This window comes from Bactrocera tryoni, unplaced genomic scaffold (assembly GCF_016617805.1).
Source record: "Bactrocera tryoni isolate S06 unplaced genomic scaffold, CSIRO_BtryS06_freeze2 scaffold_121, whole genome shotgun sequence".
Lineage (NCBI taxonomy): Eukaryota > Metazoa > Arthropoda > Insecta > Diptera > Tephritidae > Bactrocera > Bactrocera tryoni.
The window spans coordinates 24,337-32,363 of NW_024395836.1; positions in this window are offsets into that span (position 1 = coordinate 24,337).

Consider the following 8,027-nt stretch of genomic DNA (forward strand, 5'->3'; position numbering starts at 1 on the left):
TTTTGGCGAGTGGAGGCTATCAACACTCAGTTCGAAACGACTTTTTAATTGGAATGTGTCAGCTCTCGATATCTATCTTGTATCTTGATGTAGGCATTCTGTTGTCTCTTGGCTGCGACACGGCACGTCGTACCAGCTATTCCTTTGTATTTCTCGAAAACCAATGATTTCGGTTGCAGCTGTACGTAAGGAGATTGAAATACCGTCCTACAGTTCCTTATACCGAGTTGTTGACGAGTGATCTCAGAGAGCAGGAGACTCAACACATAATACACTAATGGCCGAATTGTTATCGAGAAAACAATAGGTTTATTAAAATCAGTATTTCGTTTTTTTGTAGGATTTTAATTCAAATGAAAACATAATACAACTGAAAATGCATATTCCAACGAAGATGAGAAAGATACAGACGATATGCCTACAAATGAAGCAAATAGAGTTAGAGATAGTTTTTTAGAATTCTTTAATACAAGTTCATAGTCCATTTGCTGGTCAGACGATAAAAATTATATTTCATTTTGTATTTGGGGCTGGAAAGATATGTCTTTTCTTATTTGTACTAAGGAAGTCATCTGAAATGTATGCTGATGTTTGTATACCTTTCAATGCCTCCAGTGATGTTTTAAGGGAAATCATACCGCTGACCTCCTCTTCGGGGAAACTTAAATTTACTTGATTGTACGGCCCACCTCCTGTTCCACAAATTTGCTTTGTATTTTTAACCATTTTCCTTTTAACTGCAATTAAAATCAATCCAAACCTATAAATTAACCAATATTAACCGATAATATAAACGCGTGATGTTTTTGATGTGAAACATCTACATATAGGCGTGGGTAAACATGATTGTCGCCGTGGCGATACAGGAGGTGGTTACGATCACCACGCTTTATTTTTATTATTATGGAATATATGGGTGATACGCAGTCTATATGTAGCAGAGAACTTAAAATAATATAGAATGTTCACGATTAGGGATATTTCACTTATGTACTATATTTAGTTCCTGTCATAATAATTGTATAAAATAATTTCGATGTTTCACATCTGCCAACTGTCAACTCACAGCTCACTTTTTTATACCTTTCCCCAACCAGTCTTGTCCTTGACTGGAGGGCCCATAGCGTTTAACTTTTACCGCGATTATCGCCAAGGTACAGAGCCGCAACAAAATCCTCAAGGCGCCAGCCGTCAGCACATGGGGAAAAGACAGAGAAACGTTGTTGGCAACATACAAGGCATTTGGCCGGCCGGTCCTCAATTACGCAGCACCAATTTGGTCGCCTAGATGCAGTGGCACGCAGATGAGGAAACTCCAGACTTGTCAGAATACTGCACTCCGGACCACGACGGGATGCTTCTTGTCTCCCATCGAACACCTACATAGTGAGACGCTTATGCTCCAAGTTAAGGAGCATAATGAACTCCTCTCCAAGCAGTTTCTGCTGGGATGTTTTCGTAGAAACACCTTTACCGACACCCTTCGCGTGAATGGCGTTCTTGCAGTCAAACCACCATCCATCGCAGACGAAGACTCGAGTTGCCGCAAGAAACGCGAGTAACCCTAGCGTTCTGGATATTGTAACAGGTTGAATTCCTACTTAACCAGTATAGACCCTGACATACCCAATGTATGTCCAGCATGCAACGAGTCTCCGTATGACACTGACCACCCCTTGCATGCCTTACCAACCCTACTCATCTAACACCCTTTTCCCATTGGCCCGACCCCGTCGAAACAGCACATTTCCTGGGCCTCCCGAGACGTCGACGACAACTCAGATAACCCTTATCATCCTAACGGGGATTGAGAAACCGTTAAAACAACAACAACAAGTAAGAATGAAGAACGTGATGTAGGCACAGATACAAAAGACCAAAGTTTTTTGAATAATACCTTTGACGGCGAAAGTGCCATTGAAAACCCAACGGAAAATATAAGTACAACGCCTGATTACAAGGCCAACGCCAGAATAAAACTACTACTGGACTACTAAGTATGAAACTGCAAATACAGAAAGAAATATGTGCTAACTTAAGAAAAAGTCTACAAATACGAAGTGAAATAAAGAAGTAAGTAAGCAATTTAAAAGAAGACATTACAAATTTTCTTAGAAATCAAGATAATTTACTAACAAACAAAACGTCACAATGTAGAGATTGAACTAGAACTTATAAAGGTACAAATCGAAGTTCATAAAATAAAATTATTGGTTGCAAAGAAAAGCTACTAGTAATGTTGTTTTATATAGGAAACCTCTTCGTTCTTTTCAAATTTTTCTTTTTTTGTTAATGAAATTAATGAACTATATTTACTTTTTTTAACACATCTTATTTACATTTATTGAAATTAAATGTTAATAAAATTTGTGAATAAAATTTAGTATATTTATTTTAAAGAAAGAACAATATTTTATTTTAAAAGTACAATAAAAATGGTTTGTATTTAAATTAATAAAGCATGTTTTTAAATTTATAATGAATTCCCAATAAAAGCTCTAGCACGTCTAGCCTATAGATATTGATATAGGAGTAGGTGGATTCAGTTTCATCAAACTGGGGTCGAATCGTTACATCCGTGCACGGATCGGCAAACATACGAAAGAAAATTACGTGATACGTCAATCGTATGCGGTGATTGGCATTAAAAATTGCGATTCTTATCACACAAGAAATGGACAACGGGGTAGTGAACCGCTTCACCGCAATCGACTAAATAAATATTTTTAATTCAAAAATGTATATATTCCTAACCTGGTAAATAATTTAATTTTTATTGCCAACTAAAATACAAAAATTTTGTTCATATAAATAATTTTTTTTTTTAATTTTTAATGAGATATTCCATGCCCTGGTTCTTGTTTATGTTTTTTATTCCTAAAAATGATAAAAAACTCAAAATTTAAAAAAATTTTGCTCACATTTCCATAAATTTGTCTATTACGATTGGTAGTTTGCGTTCGAACGACGATTCGAACGAACGGATACGGTTATATACTCGTTCACGTAAGTATGTCATCATGCCAGATTACTAGAGAACGTCTGTAGACGTTCTCTGAGATTACGATAGAAGCGTTACGATCACGTATATCATAATACGAAATACAGACTTTTACGTGACAAGTGATACGTTCACGGATGTAACGATTCGACCCCTGTATTGCTTCAAAAACTTCAGCCTGGGGAGATTCATTTGTAATAAAATGTGTCATCACATCGGCTGATTGCCGAAGTTCACAATAGTTTAATCGAAATTCGAACACGGGATTTGATTGATACCGAGGGTTGAAGAGGGAAGCGAGACGCATTTGTGAACATAAAAGAGAGAGGCCGAAATGCGTATGAAGAGGTTGCCAAGCTGGCCGACAGGGTAATTCTCGAAAATTCTACGAAAAGATGCGGCGGCTTACAGAAGGTTTCAAGACCGGAGCGTACTCTTGCAGAAAACCTAGAGCTGATCCAATAACCGATACCCAGAGCTTACGAAAATTATGGCGGGAACATTTCTCCAGCCCGATGAATGGCAGTGAAGGCACAACATCAGGAGATGGCGAATCCCAATTCCGATTCTCAATCGATGACGATTCCATTGCCCGACCATGAAGAAGTCGATAGTAATTATCCGTCTAAAGAACAACAAAGCGAGCCATTCACACACGGCGGTTAAGAACTGACAAGGAGCATGCATCAGCTTCTTTGTACAATATGGTCGGGCGAAAGCATGGCCGACGCTTGGAATTTAAGTGTGCTTTCCCCAATCCACAAAAAGGGAGACCCCACAATCAGCGCCAACTACCGTGTAATAAGCCTCCTCAACATCGCATAAATCGAACGTAGGATAATTCTTGCCAACAGGTGCTACTTCGGACTGAGTAGGCAATTGAGAAGGAAAGTCCTCTCTCGACGAACAAATACCAAACTTTATAAGTCATTTATTACTCCCGTCCTGCTTTATGGTGCAGAGGCTTGGACGATGACATCAACTGATGAGTTGACGTTGTGAGTTTTCGTGAGAAAAGTTCTGCGAAAGATTTATGGCCCTTTGCGCGTTGGCCACGGCGAATATCGCATTCGATGGAACGATGAGCTGTATGAGATATATGACGATATTGACATACATAGTTCATCGAATTAAAAGACAGCGGCTACGCTGGGCTAAATCATGTTGTCCGGATGGATGAAAACGTTCCAGCTCTGAAAGTATTCGACGCAGTACCCGCTGGGGCAAGCAGAGAAGAGGAAGACCTCCACTCCGTTGGAAGCGACCAAGTGGAGAAGGACCTGGCTACGCTTGGAATATCCAATTGGCGCCAAGTAGCGAAAAGAAGAAAGGACTGGCGCGCTGTTTTTAACTCGGCTATAATCGCGTAAGCGGCGTCTACGTCAGTAAAGAAAAAGAAGAGTATTAAAGGTTTACAAATACACAAAGGGTTTTACCAGAGCTGGATGAGTTGCATCAATGCATCCTTTGACTTCTGGGTTTCCAAATAGTTGCTAAAGAGAAGTTTACTATTTTTTAGAATACAATTTTAGAGAGCAATATCGGTATCCTTCGAAACTGAATATTGTTACGAACCTTCAGCGGCAGCAGGGTAAGACTTGCTGCCAATTTTATTAAAATAAATGTGGATGTTTCTCTTTACATACTCACTTTACAGATTGAAAAAAACCTTCCAGAACGACAAGTAGAAATGTTTTAGCAAAACACACGTGCAACCCGTGCAGACAAGAAAGCCGTATGAAATCTCAAATGCCGTCTTCCGATTCTACCTTTCACGGTCGTTTAACACATAAGCGGACATAAATAAGATTGGGTGCGTTCGAGTTGGCAATCACGACAGAAGTGTCCCAAATTTGTCAAGTGTCACGTTCTGGTTAAATTTTTGGCAACACTTTCAACTGCGGCAGTGTTGCTTTTAATGCGAAAGCATCACGTTCTATGCGAAAATTCGAGTAACAGTGCCGAGGTAACACGTTCAGTCAGTAAATTGTTGCGCATCACTTGTGTAACAAACGCATCATAAACATTTTGAATGCGCGATAAGATTGAGAAGGAATTGTAAGTGAATTGCTTATTAAATATCAGTTTTATGTTTGGTTTAATATATTAATGTAACAAAAGATGTTATCAGGGTATAATTCAATAATTTTGAAAATTATTTGACTTTTATCACTGTTCTTTTTTGCAGTATCCATTAAAGAAAGAAAGAAACGATTTTAGCTACGTTTTCTTTTCTTAACAGTTTTTATAAAAATGTCCCATCCATTTTTCAACATGTCAGAAATTATATAAGTTAAAATTTCAATATTTGCAAGGGCATAAATGACGATTGTCCAGTGAGAATTTCATGACATTTCATCGATTGGAAGTGAAGTTATTGCGTTTTAAATGTCAGTATGTTTGTGTTATCGGTGCGAAATTGAGCTTCAAACAAAGGGCCAAAATTAAATTTTGTTTTAAAATTGGTAAAACTTTTACCGAAACGTTTCAATGGATGAAAAAAGTTTATGGCGATGATTGCCTATCCCGTAGCAGAGTGCACGAGTGGTTTCAACTTCAACGTGGTCGTGAGGACATAAATGACGATCAACATGTATGCCAATCAAAATACGTGATCACCGGAAATTCCATCGAAACTGTGCGCGAATTCATCAAAAATCAGCAGAAATCATTATTGAAATTCGTGGAAATGGAATTGAACATCTCCAAAACAACGATTTATCGCATTTTGACTCAACATTTGGGCTTACGAAAGGTGTGTGCACCGTTTGTTCCGCACAAATTGACTGACAACCAAAAATTGCTCAGAATCCAACATTCGAAGGACATCATTATTTGACCAAAAATCACATTTGAACGATTAACCACTCCACGTATTCACCAGATATGGCACCGTGCGATTTTTTCCTTTTCGGAAAAATGCATTTGCCCATGAAAGGAAACGTTATGTAGACGTAGAGGCCATTCAAAAAGCTTGCACCAACCAACGAGCTAAAATACTCGTTCGACATGCTACGGTACGGTAAAAATTGACAGCCAAACATAAATCTTTTCGGATCATATGCTATTCTACTGCAATTTCACATTGTAGATAGAATACCAAACATACTCATTTAATGAAAAATTTAGCAGCAATTTTACAACCGAATAAACCATCGTTTTAAGAAGAAGAAATTTTAATTTTAAGGATCTTCATCTAAACAATACACATCACTTGGAAACAGTAAAAATAACCCACACTACAGCTTTAATTACCAATTTTTCGCTCATAATCATCTGCATGATGCGCTTAATTGCAATTATCATTATTTTGATTCTAAAAAATAAATGTGAAGTAAATATGACATAGTCATCAAATTACCACGAATGTCATACGGACCTTAAAAAATTAAAAACATATTTTTTTTTTTTTGAGCTGAAGCAAAAGCCTCGATAACTTGTATGCCGTTTGTGAGTTTTGACCATTTGTAGTCGCCGCGGCATTGAATTTGCCAACTTTTTGAGCGTTGTTATATCAATTTTGGCCCGTTCTTTAACAATGTCCTGTTTCAGCTGTTTTAAAAAATCGTACTGTTTCGTAGTTACAAAAACTTTTATGTACTTTGGTACAAGTATCGGAGCGTTGTCATGTTGAGATATTCAGTTTTAGCCATTGAGCCCTTCACCGAATGTAATAAGCTCACTTTCCAATATGTCAACATAATTTTCAGCGCTGATACAAGTAGGTACAAAGCATATCTCGGACTTTTATTAAGCACCTGTGGCAAGACTGGCGAGTATTGCTCCAATTTTTGTGGTGACCATCAGGACCGTCCAAAATACATTTTTTTCATCGTTTAAAATAACGGAATTGAATTCTTCTTCCCAAAATATGTACTTATCATAAAAAGCGGCTTTGGTATTTCATTTTCATATTTCAGCAATATTTTCGCAATATTTGGTGAATTCGTTAGCGAATAACTAATAGTTCTGGTTCAGCTATAATTTGTTAGCAACTCAGTGTCAAGTTGTGTAATGTGCCGTTTTGTCAGTTCACTTGTTGTGAGTACAGTGACTATTCTATTGTAACAATTCTTGGATCCTTTAAAAAGTTAGTGATTGTATTTCGAAGTATTGGCACACTGAGTAAATTATAAAGCGAAAACACACACACACACAAGTATGCTATTAAATTAATATTTGGTGGGTAGACCATTGATGACAGCTTCCAGACTCCTTGGCATGGAATAAACAAATTTTTGGGTCGTTTGCTGGGTTATTTGTGCCATTCCACAAAACCTTCTTCAACTCTGGTTTGATAGCAAACGGCCCGCTTTCTCATCCGCCTTTCCAACTCCTACACACAAATGCTCAATTGGGTTGAGTTCAGGATATTGTGGAGGATGGGACAAAGCGTATGCGGTGTTATAGGTTAACCACATTCTTACAATATGGGCCGAATGTTTCGGGGCATTGGCTTGCTGATCATGCACATTTCAGCAAGACAATGACCCGGATTGGTAAATTTAGTTTTTGGGCACTTCTTTCAAATTATCCTTTAAAATTAAATTAAATAAATCGTTTTGTCTGATGGACAAATACCAGCTCACCCACACATGCAGCAGCCATGCATATCCACACCATTACGAGACCACCGCTGTATTTCACTGCTGGAGTAAGATTTTGTTTTTCAAATTCAGTGTTTGGCTTTTCCACGACAAAGTACGACCAACGCCCAGAAAGCTATTGTACTTACACTCATCTGAGAAAAATACTTGGTCCCAGAATGAGTTTGGTTTTTTGATATACTCGTACGCGTAGTTTAAGTGCTTTTTCTGGTTACGTAAAGATATCAACGGATGTTTTCGGCCAACACGCGAATCATAGCCAGCCGCATGTAGTACATTTCTAACGGTCATGACATGAATAACATTTCCAAATTAATTTTTCACCTCAGCAGAAATTTGCGTAGATGATATTTTCGGATCTATTTTGACTTTCCGAACAATGTGCAGCTTTTCGCGATGGCTTAAAACTCGAGGATGAC